The sequence below is a fragment of the Capsicum annuum genome, unplaced genomic scaffold (assembly GCF_002878395.1).
Source record: "Capsicum annuum cultivar UCD-10X-F1 unplaced genomic scaffold, UCD10Xv1.1 ctg2082, whole genome shotgun sequence".
NCBI lineage: Eukaryota > Viridiplantae > Streptophyta > Magnoliopsida > Solanales > Solanaceae > Capsicum > Capsicum annuum.
The window spans coordinates 805,933-822,962 of NW_025826706.1; positions in this window are offsets into that span (position 1 = coordinate 805,933).

Genomic DNA, 17,030 nt, shown 5'->3' on the forward strand with positions numbered 1-17,030 from the left:
TAAACATGGTCAACCTTAATCTTATATCATACCCCATATAATCTTATCTACTTATATGGCTTCCTCACATCACACTTACTTACACAAGCGCACATTTACACTACCTTCCTATTCCACAAACAACCATGAGTCTATAATTATAACTTATTCGCTAATCTAGCCATTTTCATGCTTCAAGTAAACAACAATTCACCTCCATTACAAACTCAATCTCATGCAATAAGGTTCGGCTATACATATATTCAATAAACTGACCTTACCACTTTTCTTGCCATTTTTCCTCTAAACACCCAGTTCTAACCAGAACAACAGGAAGAACAACAAATTGCTAGTGGATCAAAATAAGCCTCACACGGCTTCACTAGACTTTGATTTTTTTATGTGTTTTGAACAACGAAATTAAGTGAATAACAAAGAAACTATGCTAGTGAATTGAAAGAGCCCCACATGGCTTCACTAGACTTTGTTTTCAACAAAACAGTGATATTAAGATTTCAAGAGATAAAAACTTGACACACAATATTCAATGGCCCAAGAATACACATCTTACTCTGTATAAATAAAATTCTGAGTCAAACACTTCCTTCACGGACTACCATACAATCCACACATGCTACTAGCTACCACATTAGTCTATCACCATAAAGGGGTAAATCATCCTCAAACATCAGTTATTCAACAAAAATATTTATTTACACAAAATTCATCCTTACTCTAACTTCAAAATTTGTTACTTCATATCACCAACTTCTTGGTCCAACATCACTACCAATAGGTCATGATACCGACACTTAACTTATACTACTACTACTCGGGTGGAAATACTGTTCCAACATTCTGTTACACATCATCCCCCTTAAGCATGACATCTGCAATATAAATTTTGAAAGGGACTGAATATACTTAATACTGCAGGCTGGAAAGCACGATTTCATCAATATCAAAGTTTACACCTGAATCAATATACTCTGAAGCACTAATAGACTCTTCTCAAGTCCTTGCACAACATTTTTATTTATAATCTTTATGGCTCAATTAGAAAGGACTATACCATTTAAATTCTGAACTTCTGCACTTGATTCCCCCCAATAATGAGACACATCTGAGCATATCAAAGAAAAGAATTGGGATGACTTTACTTTCCTATGGATAATACCATAGCACAAAATAGAGTATGGGAGAGGATCATTCTGACTCCATAGCACAAATTAGAATATAAAGAAAGAGAGACATTCCTAAATGCCTTGTAGCCTCTTTCTTATAAGTGTGGCGTGCTACATACCCATAAATAAGACTCTACCCAATGCGATTTCGCAAACACCCTGGGACCATGAACCATGCTCTGATACCAAGTTTATCATGACCCGAACTGGGGCCCTGGCCATGACGAGCCTTCCGAACCATGAAGGCTCGAAACACCCCTATTTATCTAGAAATCTTGCACATAATTCAAATGATAAAAAGAAATGCAGAATTAACACAATATTACGGAAACATGGTCATGATTCTAATTATTTCAATAATGGAAAATAATGTCCCACAACATCTATCGATATCTAAAAACCATCTACGAAATCTCTACTACATCACTAAAACAAACAACTATCTGACAACTGGGACAAGGCCCCCAGTAGACCCAAAACTATTAAATGATAAATAAACTGCCAGACATCAGGCCTTTCAGAATATAGAAGGCTCACCACCAGACTCTACAAATCTGTCTGAAGAATCTACTAATTATCTGAACTCCTAGACTGTGCCTCAAAACTTGGGAGGGAACGGGGTCAATACAAAGTACTGGTATGCAGAGTAGTCCAAAACAAAGTAGATATTTTTATATAAACTAAATGAGAGTTGTTATAAAAAATATTATTGCAAAATGATTTTGAAAATACATGGGCATAGTATACTGATTTTTCAACAACGATGCAACACATCTGAGCTAGGTGGTACACCCTACAATTTCATATTTTAATCAACTGTCAAATCTCGGTTGCCGCCGAGATTAGAGTATAAATGACGGAAAGACACACAAAATCACACAGCAGGGTGTCTCAACCTAATCAAGTATGGTAGTGCACAAGATCACAAAGTAGGGCTCCTAACCATAGTCCCAATTAGGGATGACATAATGTCAGGTACACAAGATTTCACAGCAGGGTACCAAGTTCCCGAGTCGTTAAATATGATTTCCAGCATAGAGTCATTTGACTCATGCTTTCTTCAGGTAACCACCTATCTCACAAAATCAATTCATGAAACTCATTTTAATCAATCACATGTCATACTCCGTAGTGTATCGTCATACCCGACTTGCAAGTCATCAAAATTACATTAACTTTCCAACTTCTCATATCGTTTACCACATGCACATATGTATGACTTTTACACCATTAAAACACATACACCATGGTTCTCAACATGCAATTATTCAAGAAGTTTAATCATTTTTGAGTAATGTCATATCAATTGTAAAACTCATGCTAACAATGGTTTAACACTAGTATAATATGGGGTATAAACATTATCATGGGGAATTTAGAAAATTCACAACTCATGCACATCGCACTCTTTTGAAATTTTAGGTCACATGTTCACAATTCAACAATTTAAATACATTCAAACAAACAACCCCATGATATCTCAATAATTCTTTCAAAATCATATATCAAAACATGTTATTTGTATCAATTGAAAACCACCATTTGTAAAAACATATATATACTTGTATAAATTTAAAGTCTTGCATAAATTTCTTTTTGAAAACATGCCCATGAAATTTAGGACAACCCCACGTACTTCTATTTCGGAGAATGATGAATGATTCTTGAAGCTTACGGATTGGGGATTCCAAATCTCTAATTATCTTCAAAAACTCACGGTTGAATCTTGAATTATTTGGAATTGTTGTTTGAAATCCTAGGGAGCGTTCTTGATGAATTTTGGTGAAAGTGTATGTATTTAGGTGTATTTGAGATTAAATCCCATGTTTGGATGAGTTTGGGGCCATGGGAAATGTCTAGTTTAACCTTAGAATTTAAAATTCGGGACTGGAACGTCGTATAAGGCTTCACCGCAATGCGCTGGAAATTGTAAAGAGCTACTAGAATTGACAATTGTCAATTTAAGGCTTATCGCGATATGGTGGCCAGTCCAACGGGAATGCTAACACTAAAAATGCTTTAATTTCTTCACCGAGTGTCCGTTTTAGGCAAATTTGGTATCGATGGAAAGCTAATTCAAAGATTTTTCATTTAATATATAGTAGGCCACCCAGTTCATCATATATAATGATTTATGATCAATTGAATTTGACCCAAGTTTCAACGTTCACTAAAATTTGAATGATAGGAATGTTTTCAATCCGTCTTTGAGTTAAGGGACTTCTATGATCTCAGTTCACGCTCAACTAGATTCATACACTATATAATTGATTACACACTAAATTTGCATAGGATTCATGAATGTTGCAACCTCTATGTGAAAGAATAATGATTTATGTTCTAGCCCAAAATGCGGGGTATTACATATTATTTGTATGGGGTTGATGTCGATGTGTTCATGGATCACAAAATTTTTGTAGTTTATGTTTTTGCAGAAAGATTTAAATCTCCATTAGAGAAGGTGGTTAGAATTGTTGAAAAATTATGATATGATTATTTTATATCATTCGATCTAGGCCAATGTAGTGGAAGATGCCCTTAGTAGATTGCCTATGGGTACTGTTGCTCATGTAGAGGATGATAAGAAGCATTTTGTCAGAGAGGTTCCATAGCTTGCTAGATTAGGTGTGCGGTGTGGATTCAACTGAGGGTAGTGCATAGGTCCAAAATAGCTTAGAATCTTCTTTGGTTACCGAAGTAAAGAAAAATCAAGATACAGATTCCAGTCTAGATAATTTAAAGGAATCAGTTAAATATCAAAAGATAGAGGTTCTCTCCCAAGATGGAGATAGTATGTTGCGATATTAGGGTAGACTGTATGTGCCAGTTGCAGATGGTTTAAGACAGTGAATCCTTGCAGAAGCGTATGGTGCACATTATTTTACTCATCGAAGAGCCACTAAGATGTATCGTGATTTGTAGGAAATCTATTGGTGAAGTGGTATGAAGAGGGATATTGTAAAGTTTGTAGCTAAGTGTCCTAATTGTCAGCATGTTAAGGTTGGGAACCAGAGGCCTAGCGGCATAATGCTGGAGTACAGCATTCCCACTTAGAAGTGGGAAGAGGTAAACATGGACTTAGTGACAGAGTTTCCCCATTCACATCGTCAGCATGATTTGACATGGGTTATTATAGACGGGACGACCAAATCATCCTATTTTTTATCAGTTCATACTTTTTATACAGCCAAGGACTATGCCAAGCTCTATATTAAAGAGTTGGGTAGATTACATGGAGTCCCATTGTCTATTATTTCAGAGGTTAGATTGCATGGAGTCCTATTATCTATCATTTTAGATAGAGGTACTCAGTTTACCTCTTACTTTTGGAAAGCTTTTCAGAAGGGTCTTGGTACCCAAGCTCTTCTTAATATAGCCTTTCACCCTCAGACAGATAGTTAGGCCGAGAGGACCATTTAGATGCTAGAGGACATGTTGAGAGCATGTGTTATAGACTTTAAGGATAGTTGGGATGATCACTTACCTTTGATTGAGTTTTCCTATAATAACATTTATCATTCCAGTATTCAAATGGCTCCATTTGAGGCACTTTATGAGAGGATATGTAGATCTCCTATTGGTTGGTTTGAGATAGGTGAAACTATATTGATAGGGCCATACTCAGTATTTGAGGCGATGGAAAAGGTTCAATTAATTAGGGAGAGACTTAAGACAGCCCAAAGTCGCTAGAAATCTTATGAAAATGTGAGGAGAAGAGATCTTGAGTTTGAGGTTGGTGACTTAGTCTATTTTAAAATCTCTCCCATAAAGAGAGTGAAGAGGTTGGACAAGAAGGGGAAGCTCAGTCCTTGGTATGTTGGTCCTTATAGGATCTTGATCTGCTTTGGAGAGGTAGCTTATGAGCTTGAGTTGCCTGCAGATTTGGCATTAATGCATTCAGTGTTCCATGTCTCTTTGTTAGAGAAGTGTATTGGCGACCCATCTGTAGTAGTCCCTTTAGAAAATATGGGTGTTCAGGATACCCTTTTTTACGAAGAAACCCTAGTTGAAATCCTTGATCATCAGATTTATAGCCTGGGGAACAAAGAAGTTCCCTTGGTCAAAGTTCTTTGGTGGAATAATCCTTTAAGGAAGCCACTTGGAAAGCAGAAGCATAAATGCGCACCAAGTACCCTCATCTTTTCTCCGCAAACTCAGACTTAATTTAAGGTAATAGTTTTTCTAAGATTATCTCTTCTTCATTCTCAATTCTAGCTATACATTATCTTGCAGTCATTGCATGTATTCATGAATCAGTTCATTCCTGTATCATGTTTTACACTCAGTCAGGTAACTATGTTTTGAGTTATGCATGTTCGGTATGTAATTTTAGTTCCCTCAGTATTCTCAGTTTAATTAGTCTCACTCGAGGATGAATGTTCCCAAGGGGGAGATATTTTAATATCCCGTATTAGTCTTAGTTCAATTCATCTCATAGTGCATGCATATAAGGCTTAGAACCTGAAAATTTAGTTAAGTGTTGAGGTCTTAGTTTTCTTTTTGTCCTCTTAAATTTGATAATTTTTAAAGTGACTTTTCTGACCCCGAGACATAATTTTTTGAGTTAATTCATGCTCAGGGGTGTAAGGAACATGTCTCGAGGAAGGTTTAGATTTTTTGAACGAGGATTGAGGCATGTTTAGATTTTATTTCCAACACCTTATCGCGACTGCATCGCATTGCAGTAGGTATAGAGATGAGGAGTTTATCACGTTATAGTGATGCTCAATTCGGCATTCCAATTATGGATTTAAATCCAGAGGGGCGGTCTTATCTTTTGCCGTCGCCCCAATCTGTTAAAACACGGGATTAACCTTCTATTAAGGCATTATATGCCCAAATTCCTCAATTTCTCTCTAAATTAAACTCTAACCCTTCCCCAAGTTCATTAAGTTAAAGCATCTTCCCTTCAAGAAAACCAAGAAATTGTGCTTCCCAATCCAAGAACGTTTACAGACAAGTTAATTCTCTTTCAAGATTAAAGCTTTAAGGTATGTGTGATGTTCATCCATGGGCCCTTTTCACCCATGGAGTCCAAGAATCCATTTTTAAGTTTTAAATTATGGTTTTTACATGTTATTATGAAATGTATCCATAAATCTCATATGAACTTTGATTTTGAATCATGTTTACCATGTGATTTCATTGAAATTATCCCTTAACAAGTTTGAATGATGATTATTCGCATGTTAAATTCTTAAACCATGATTTTGATATTGCAATTATGCTATTATCACATGTTTTAACTATTCTCATGCTTTAACTCATGACCCTCTTGTGTTTGATGAAATGCGTAAGAGATGAATTTTGAAAAATGGTCCCTATTACGAGTTGTAAAGATATATATGTCCTTATTGATATTTCTATTTAGTGTTGGGGGTTATGAATACCCAAAAATTAGTTGTTTACTTAGTCTCAGTATCTTTCAGAATGGTTTTAGATATGTATGAGCATTATTCTTATAGTTATTTATTGTTCATGTACATGAACCCATGTATATTAGCCTAACCTCATCCCTCATACCTGTACATTCCAAGTACTGATCGCATACTCCTTTTTTGTGCTATTATATTTAATATCATATGTTTGGATGCCCAAACGACTCTCTAATTATGATCTAGACACTTGATATATAAAGCACTTCATGTCTATTGTATCATTATCTTCATATCAATCCCCACCTTGAGTAGATTTACTAATATAAGTTCTAATCGAATAGTGTTACTCCCATTAATGATGCTTATTCTCGGGTCCCTCAATGACCCTCCGTATGTTAGTATGATGGTAGTTATGTAAGCATACTAATGTCTTAGGTAGGGGAGTAAATTGTAACGCCCCTAATCTGGTACCCGAAATGCTACACGATGCTCATGACCCCGAAGGACCACAAGCTAACCCATGACTGATATTTATTCCTGTATAATACATAATTTACTGAATAATACGGAAATATGAATTGAACAACCATAACGTTCAATCTAAAACATAATATTTGATGAAAAGTATAACATCTGAATGGGGTATGAAATACCCAAAACAACTGAGATAAACTAACTGAACTGAATAGTCTAGAAAGCCTCTAACTGACTGAACTGTCTGAATAAGGAGTTGATAGGACATGTCCCTAACTAACTCCAACTAATAAACAAATTAATGAGATAATAGAGAAATAATCATATCCTCAAAGGATGAGGACTCACTACTTACTCTGACTGTTGATATCTGGAATCTACTATTGCTCTGGAGCTCGTGTCTCTGAACCTACGGTATAAGACACCATAGCGCGAATGTGTCAGTACGATTGAATGTACTAGTATGCATGTGAGGTAGGCTAGATATATGGGGTTCATATGCCTAAACAATAATAATAACAGACTGACTATCATGAACGTTAGAATACATGCATGAGATATAATAACTAACACTAATATTATGATAATATGAATACTGAATCTAAATACTGATAACTGATATGACTGATAACATGAATGATTGTATCTGACAGTCCTAAATCTGATGGAACTAGCTGAGTTCCATTCTGTATCTGAGTTGACTGTATCTGACGGTCATGAGATCTAAAGAACTATCTGAGTTCTTTTACTGATACTGATACTGAAACTATGGGAGGTAGTCATCTAATCGACATGCCTCTAATATGCCATTATGGATGAGTTGGGGTCTAATCTATAACCCCAATTAGAAGGGTGTCAATATCGCGTCACTGGTAAGGACAAGCTGTGGATGACCCTCATCTGATGGTATCCCAAAAAGAGAATGGTGGGGCCCATATCTGACAGTGCTTATCCGCCTCATCAACCCTCATCGGACAGTGTTGATGTCTCGGCCTATGCTGGCTACAAAGTTCTGGAACACAAGGATGACTTCTAAGGATGACTTCTAAGGATCACACCCTTATCTGAGAGTGTGTGTTTCCATCCTTGGGTTCACTCGGTGCTAATTCCTACTCCCATCTGATTAGACTCTGAACATGATTAACTGAACTATATATGGACTACATTATTGCATTTTGTTGATTGGAGGAATACTGCTGATATCTGACAACTGACTGAGTTCATGAGATCCTAGAAATTTCCTGAGTTATAAGACTGTCTGAAGTCTAAGGATTCATAGCTTGACTGAGATTATCGTGAAAACATGACATTGGCTCTAGGCACACAGCTAATGTTTCGGGTACAAGTACCCCCAGGACTGGATAGAAGGAAACTGACAAAGAATGACTTACTTGAACACATAATAATCACCATAATCCATAATTCATTTACTAAATCATTTCATCAAACAGGTGATAAGCATAAAATTTTACATTCATGGGGATTTCATGATATCATACTAGTTAGGCATTTTTCATTCATCTAGGCATTTAATCAAACACATTATAGGCATAGCATATGTAAACAACATTGTATAACAATTAAACATCATGATTCAATTCTAGTTTCATCATTCAAGGGTTTAATCATAGGTTTCCATGAATCTATATCAATACTAATTAAACCCGCATAGGATTTATAACCCAACATGGAATAGAATTCAATTACTCATTATCAACACGAACAAGAGCATCCCAATCATGAAATTCATAGAGAAAATCCATAAATCTTGAATTTAGAAAAGAGATCCTTGGGCTTCATGGATGAAAGGAGTCCATGAATGAACACTATGCATACCTGGGATAATAGATCCTTAAAGGTTCTTGGAGAATTTCTTGACTAGTTCTTGAATTTTCTTGAATTTCTTGAAGAAGGATTTAACCCTAGTTCTTGGCTTTTGATCTTGAGTGAAGCCCTATCTTGATGCTATAAATAAATAAGGAGAATGTGATTTTCGGCCAGATTTAAATAGGTATATAAATGGGTGGTAAAGGACCAAAATACCCCGTTTAAAATGCCCTGAAAATACTAAACGTATGATGCAATGGGCTAGGGTGATGGTCCATCGGTACTACGATGGTCCATCGGTCCTGACCATCGGACCTGGGCAGAAACAATTCTCACTGCCTCAGTGCGACAGCAGGCTCCGATGGTCCGTTGGCTGCTACTGTAGTTATTGGGAAGAAAGCAGGTCCACTGCCTTAGTGCGATGGCAGGCTCCGATGGTCCGTCGATCTAGCGACGGTCTGTCGACCTGTCCGTCGGTTATGGGCAGTCTGAACTGCTTTCATAAAATGTCCATAACTTCTTCCCTCGATACCAGATTTTGATGAAATTGGTATCGATGGAAATCTTATTCAATTTCCCACGTGATAGAAGGTAAGAATATTAAAAAAAACCACGTGTAAAAACAGGTATTCATATTTTAAAGAAAGTTCTAACATCCTTAAGATCATTTCAAGCTAGGAAAAAGACACGGGTATTACAATATCTCCCCTTTGAGAACATTTGTCCTCGAATGAGACTGACATTGGGGGGAGGAACTTAAACTGAAGTACATACTGAACATGAATAACTGGAACATGATCTTATGACTGACATGACTGATAAGCTGAGCATAACATACTGAACATGAATATCTAATGCATGTGTAACTAATTCATGAATGCATGATTGAGTGTTCTAGGAACTAAGATTTCTCACAATGAGAATGTATGTGTGATGCATAATAATATAACTGAACTGATACATGAATGCATGACTGAATAAGCAATGGTATTTGATACCAAGTTTGTGATGAACACTGAATATGAAACTAAGTAAGCTTAAAGAGAACTGTTACCTTGATCTTGATTTGAATTGGAGGGGAAAAGGTGAGGATACTTGGTATGTATATCTGCTTCTACTTCCCAAGTATCTTCCTCGATGGACTAATTTTGCTAAAGAACTTTAACTAGACGGACTTCTTTGTTCCTCAGTCTACAAGTCTGATAGTTTAGGATTTCGACTAGAATCTCTTCATAAGAGAGGTTGTTCTGAACATCTATGCTCTGAATAGGGACTACAATGGATGGTTCACCTATACACTTCTTGTGAAAAGAGACATAGAAGACTGGATAAACTGAGGCTAGATCTGAAGGCAATTCAAGGTCATAAGCTACCTTGCCAAAGCGACAGATAATCTTGAAGGGACCAACATATTAGGGACTGAGCTTTCCCTTCTTGCTGAATCTCTTCACATCCTTCATAGGAGAGATCTTTAGATAGACATGGTCATAAAACTCAAACTTGAGATCCTTTCTACGAATATTTACATAAGACTTCTGTCAGCTCTGAGCAGTCCGGAGCCTTTCTCTAATCAATTGGACTTTTTCTAAGGTGTCGAATACCAAGTTAGGCCCTATGACTGAGGCCTCACTAACTTTGAACCAACCAATTAGAGATCTACATCTCCTACCATAGGGAACTTCGAATGGAGCCATTTGAATACTGGAATAATAGTTGTTGTTGTATGCAAACTCAATCAAAGGAAAGTGGTCATCCTAACTACCCTTGAAATCAATTGCACACACCCTCAGTATATCTTCTAAAGTATGAATGGTCCTTTCTGATTGACCATCTATCTGAGGATGGAAGGCTGTACTAAGATTAACTTGAGTACCAAGACCCTTTTGGAATGCTTTCTAGAAATGAAAGGTGAACTAGGTACCTCTATCTGCGATAATGGACAATGGAACACCGTGTAATCTGACCAAATCCTTGATGTAGAGTTTGGCATAATCTTTGGATGAATAAGACGTATAAACTGGAAGGAAATAAGTTGATTTCTTCATCCTATCTACAATGACCCAGACTAAATCATGCTGATGACAAGTTTGAGGCAAACTTATCACGAAGTCCATGTTCACTTCTTCCCACTTCTAAGTAGGAATAATGAACTCCTGCATAGGACCACTAGGCTTCTGGTGCTCTATCTTAACCTGCTGACTTGTAGAGCACTTAGCGATAAAATCTATGACATCTCTCTTCATCCCACTCCACCAATAGATCTCCCATAAGTCGCGGTATATCTTAGTGGCCCCTAGATGAATAGAGCAGTGTGTACCATGCACTTCTGCAAGAATTCACTGCCTTAAGTCATCTACACCTAGAACATAGAGATGACCTTAATAGTGAAGAACACCATCTCCCCCTTGGGAGAAAACCTCTACTTTCTAATTCTGGACTGACTTTTTCAATTTGACAAGGCTGGGATCTCTATGTTGTTTTTCTTTCACCTCGGAAACTAGAGATGATTGTAAACTACTTTGAACCCATATATCACCCTCTTCTGTATTAACTAAGCAAATGCCTAGTCTAGAGATCTGATGAATTTCCTGAGCCAACTTCTTCTTACTGTCCTCCACATGAGAAACACTACCCATGGATAGTCTACTGAGAGTGTCAGCCACTACGTTGGCCTTGCCCGAATGATAAAGAAAACTCATATCATAATCTTTCAAGAGCTCTAACCACCTTATCTAACAAAGATTTAGATTTTTCTAAGAGAAGACATACTAAAGACTCTTATGATCTGTGAATACATCTATATGAACACCATATAGATAATGCTTCCAAATCTTCAAGGCAAACCTACGGCTGCTAACTCAAGATCATGAGTAGGATAATTCTTCTCATGTGGTTTAAGTTGTCTGGAGGGGTAGGATATGACCTTACCATGTTTTATGAAGACGCAACCCAAACCTACTTTGGATGTATCACAATACACTGCAAACCCATCTGAACCATCTAGAAGAGCTAAAATTAGAGCTGAGGTGAGTCGAGTCTTCAACTCCTAAAAAATCTTCTCGCAGAGATCTGACCACTAAAACTTGACTTTCTTCTAAGTCAATCTAGACATAGGAGATGCAATAGATGAAAATCCCTCAATCCATCTGTAATAGCTAGCCAAACCTAAGAAACTCCTAATATCTGATGGAGAGAAAGGGCAAGGCCAGTTTCTTACTGCTTTGGTCTTTTGAGGATCTACTCTAATGTCATCACCAGAAACAAAATTACCAAGGAATGCTGCTGAACTTAGCTAAAATTTACACTTACTAAATTTGGCAAATAGCCAATGATCTCTGAGACTTTGAAGTACTATTCTGAGATGGTCTGCATGATCACGCTCACTACGTGAATAGACAAAAATATCATCTATGAAGACTATGGTTAACATGTCCAAGTACTGCTTGAACACTCGGTTTATAAAGTCCATAAAAGTGGTCGGGGCATTGGTAAGACCAAAGGACATAACTAGAAATTCAAAGTGACCATACCGAGTACGGAAAGCTATTTTCAAAATGTTATATTCTCCAACTCTGAGCTGATGATAGTCGCATCTGAGGTCTATCATAGAAAAATAACTAGCACCCTAAAGTTGGTCAAACAAGTCATCAATTCTGGGAAGAGGATACTTGTTCTTGACCATGACTTTATTTAGATGATGGTAATCAATACATATTCTGAGAGAACCATCTTTCGTGCGCATGAATAAGACTGGTGCACCCATAAGGAAATATTGGGTCTAATGAATCCCTTATCTAAGAGATCATTCAACTGTTCTTTCATTTCTCTAAGTTTTTCTGGTGCCACTTTGTATGGCGGAATAGATATGGGCTGAGTATCTGGTAGAAGATCGATGCCGAAGTCTATTTCCCTTTTGGGAGAAATTCCTAGAAGATCTTCGAAAAAGATATCTGAATATTCATTCACTACAGGGATTGATTCAAGACTTGGAGTCTCAAACTGGAATCTTTAACATAAACAAGATGATAGACACATCCTTTAGATATTATTTTCCTTGCCCGAAGGTAAGAAACAAGCTGACCTCTGAAAGCGGATACACTACCCTTCCACTCTAGGATGGGTTTATTTAGGAACTAAAATTGGACTATTCTATTTCTACAGTCAACTATGGCATAGTAGGAATGAAGACAATCCATGCCGAGAATGACATCAAAATCAATCATCTCTAATTTAGCTAAGTCTGTTGTAGTGACTTTTTGAAATATCATAACCAGGCAGTTCCTGTATACCCACCAGGCTATGATGGTTTTACCCACTGGGGTAGAGACTGAAAAGGGCTCTACTAGAATTTTAGGACTAATTCTGAAATCAACTGCTATATAAGGACTGACAAACGAAAAAGAAGCTCCTAGATCTAACAAAGCATAAACATGCATATTAAAGATCTATAACGTACCAGTAACTACATCAAGAGAATTTTCTTGATCCTGTCAGGCCTGGAGAGCATAAATTCTATTTGGGCGCTACCCACTAGTAGCACTGGAGGTGGTACCCTGCTGATTTGGGCAATTGGACTGAGCTAAAGAGCGTAGATGACTCTGGTTACCTGACTGAGGGTAGTAATACTACCCCGAGACTTAGATCCTGATGCTCTATCTTTGTTACCCTCTCTGAACTTAAGAACTAGAGCACTGGCTGAAAAAGGAGCTGGAACTGATGGCTTAGGACAAAATTAAGAATGGTTTCCTTCATCTTATTTAGGCTGAGCAAAGTTGAAACTACCTATCCTTGCTCTCTTATTTTGTTTCTCCCTCTGCTAAATCTTTTGCTCCTCTATCTTCTGAGCATGGGTCATAAGTCTGGCTAAAGTCATGTCACTCTTCAGCATAGCAGATCTACACTCACTAACCAAGTTACCATTCACCCCTGAAACAAACTTACCCATCCTTGCTCTACTATCTGCAACCACATGAGAGGCATAATGGATAATTGAGTAAACTTAAGAGAATACTCTTTCACTGTCATATTGCCCTGCCTGAGGTTGATAAATTCTAGCACCTTGGCTTCTCTAAGCTTTAGGGGAAAGAATCTATTAAAGAAAGCTAAAGCAAACTCCTCCAACTCAACTGACCCTGCATCGTCTGCCTTTTCTAACTTCTACTATTTGAACCAAGTATGAGCAACATCCTATAAATGGTATGCAGCTAGCTTAGCACTCTCAACAGTAGTCACTCCCATGAAGTCTGTCATCTTCTGCTCCTGATCTAGGAATTCCTGAGGGTCCTCGTCTGTCTTAGACCTGAGAAGGGTCAGAGGATTTATTCAGGTGATGTCCCAAACCTAGATACAGCTAAATTGGCCGTTGGGCTGGTCGGAATAACAGAAGGTAGTTCATTCTAAGCAGCAACTGACTGAGCAAGAGTAGTGAATACAGCTCTGAACTCTGCATGAGAAACCATGATCGCCAAAGGTTCTTTGGACTGAGGGGCTGAATAATTCTCGTTTCTTCTTTTAGGAGGCATGTTCTATAGAAGAAAAGGAGAAATGGATTAAGCTGACAGATTAACTTAATATTCTGCTCACTGGTATGACATGAATACTAAAATAAGGAAAACTGTTCCTAAAATATCTTATAGCCTACTGCACAAAAATGTGGCGCATAACACACCCATGTACAAGACTCTACTAGATGTGGCTTTCAGACTTCCTAGGACTCTATTGAACCTTAGGCTCTGAGACCATGTTTGTAAAGCTCCAAATTTGGTACCCAGAATGCTATACGGTGCTCATGACCTCGAAATACCACAAGCTAACCCATGACTGATATTTGTACCTGTACACTGCATAATTTACTGAATAATGTAGAAACATGAACTAAAATGCCATAAGGTTAAATTTGAAACATAATATCTGATGAAAAGTATAACATCTGAATGGGTTAAAATACCCAAAACAACTGAGATAAAGTAACTGAACATAATATTCTAGACAGCCTCTAACTGACTGAACTATCTGAGTAAGGAGTTGATGGGACATGTTCCCAACTAACTCCAACTAATAAACTAATTAATAAGATAATAGAGAAATAATCATGTTCTCGAAGGATGAGGACTCACAGCTTACTTTGACTGTTGATATCTAGAATCTACTATTACTTTGGAGCTCATGTCTCTGAACCTATGGTTACGACACCATAGCGCAAATGCGTCAGTACGACTGGATGTACTGGTATGCATGTGAGGTAAGATAGATGCATGGGGTTCATATACATGAACAATAATAATAATAGAATGACTATCATGAGCATGCAAATATATGCATGAGACATAATAGCTGACACTAATATCATGATAATATGAATACTGAATCTGAATACTGATAACATGACATACTAATAACTGATATGATTGATAACATAAATGACTGTATCTGACAGTCCTAAATCTAATGGAACTAGTTGAGTTTCATTCTGTATCTGAGTTAACTGTATCTGACATTCCTGAGAATTGAAGAACTATCTGAGTTCTTTTACTGATACTGATACTGAAACTATAGGAGGTAGTCATCTAACCGACATACCCTTAATACGCCATTATGGCTGAGTTGGGGTCCAATTTGTAACCCCAATTGGAAGAATATCAATACCGCACCACTGGTAAGGACAAGCTGTGGATGACCCTCATCTGATAGTGTCCCCAAATGAGAATGGTGAAACCCTTATCGGACAGTGCTTATCCATCTCATCAACTCTTATCTTATCTGAAGGTTCTTGGAGAATTTCTTGACTGATTCTTGAGTTTTCTTGTATTTCTTGAAGAATGATTTAATCCTAGTTCTTGGCTTTTGATCTTGAGAGAAACCCTATCTTGATGTTATGAATGAATAAGGAGAATGTGATTTCTATCCTAATTTAACTAGGTATATAAATAGGTGGTAAAGGACTAAAATACCCTTTTTAAAAATGGCCTAAAAATACTAAACGTATGGTGCGCCGATCTAGGGCGACGGTCCGTCGGTACTATGACGGTCCGTCGATCCTGACCATTGGACCTGGGTAAAAATGAGTCTCACTACCTCAGTGCAATGGCAGGCTCCGATAGTCCGTCGATCTAGCGACGGTCCATTGACTTGTACGTCGGTTCTAGGCATTCTGAACAGCTACCATAAAATGTCCATAACTTCTTCTCTCAATACTAGATTTTGATGAAATTGGTATCGATGGAAAGATTATTCAATATCTCACATGTTAGAAAATGAGATTCTTAAAAATACCATGTGTACAAATATGGATTTGTATATCAAAGCAAGTTCTAATATCCTTAAGATGATTTCAAGCTAATAAAAAGGCATGGGCATTACATAAATATTTTTGAATGTGAAAATTTTAATATGATTTTTGAGCTAAGGTTATAAGTGAAGGGGGAAATAATGAGATGAACTTTCATTGTGTGAAAAATTTAGGAAAGAGATATGTGGCAAATATCTTTGTGAGAGTGATTGAAATTGCTGGTCTTAGTAGGGAGATCCATGAAGTGGGTATAGTAAAGACAGGCTTGAATGTGGTGAATGATGAAAACACAAATCAATGTGTTACGTGGTTGGTACTTCCTGAATTAAAACCTGAGGGTGTTTGATGGTAGTGATAAGGTGAAGTAATATTCTTAAAGGGATGTAGAGTATGGGGTCCCATAGCTTAAGCTAGCACCTTTTTACTCCCGGTTAGGATTATATATATATAAGTACTATGCAATGGGACACATTCTTGTGACTAGGCGTGTTGTGGGGGAATTGTAAGTTGGAAATGATAATGTATGTTATTTATTGTTTGGGGCATATAAAGTAGTGTCTCTAAGTTTAAGTCTATTCATTGTTTCTTGTAAGGTAGAAAATATTTCTATTCTTATCTCCTGTGAAACTTTATTTCATGATTGTACCAATGTAAATCAGGCCTATTATCACCAAATAAACTCATGTCTTATGTTTTGATTATTATGATCCCTAGAACTCATGTGCAAGGTCATATCTATATCAATTCTTATTATGACTCTTCGTGCTTACACGATTCACTTGGAAATGTCATGAATTCTCTTCTTAAGGTCTATGTATGTTTTGTTCAGAGAAAATTCTTAGAGTAAGGTTGTGTCCTTTATTCCATACTTTCAGAGCTTCAATTAGTTCCTAACCATCA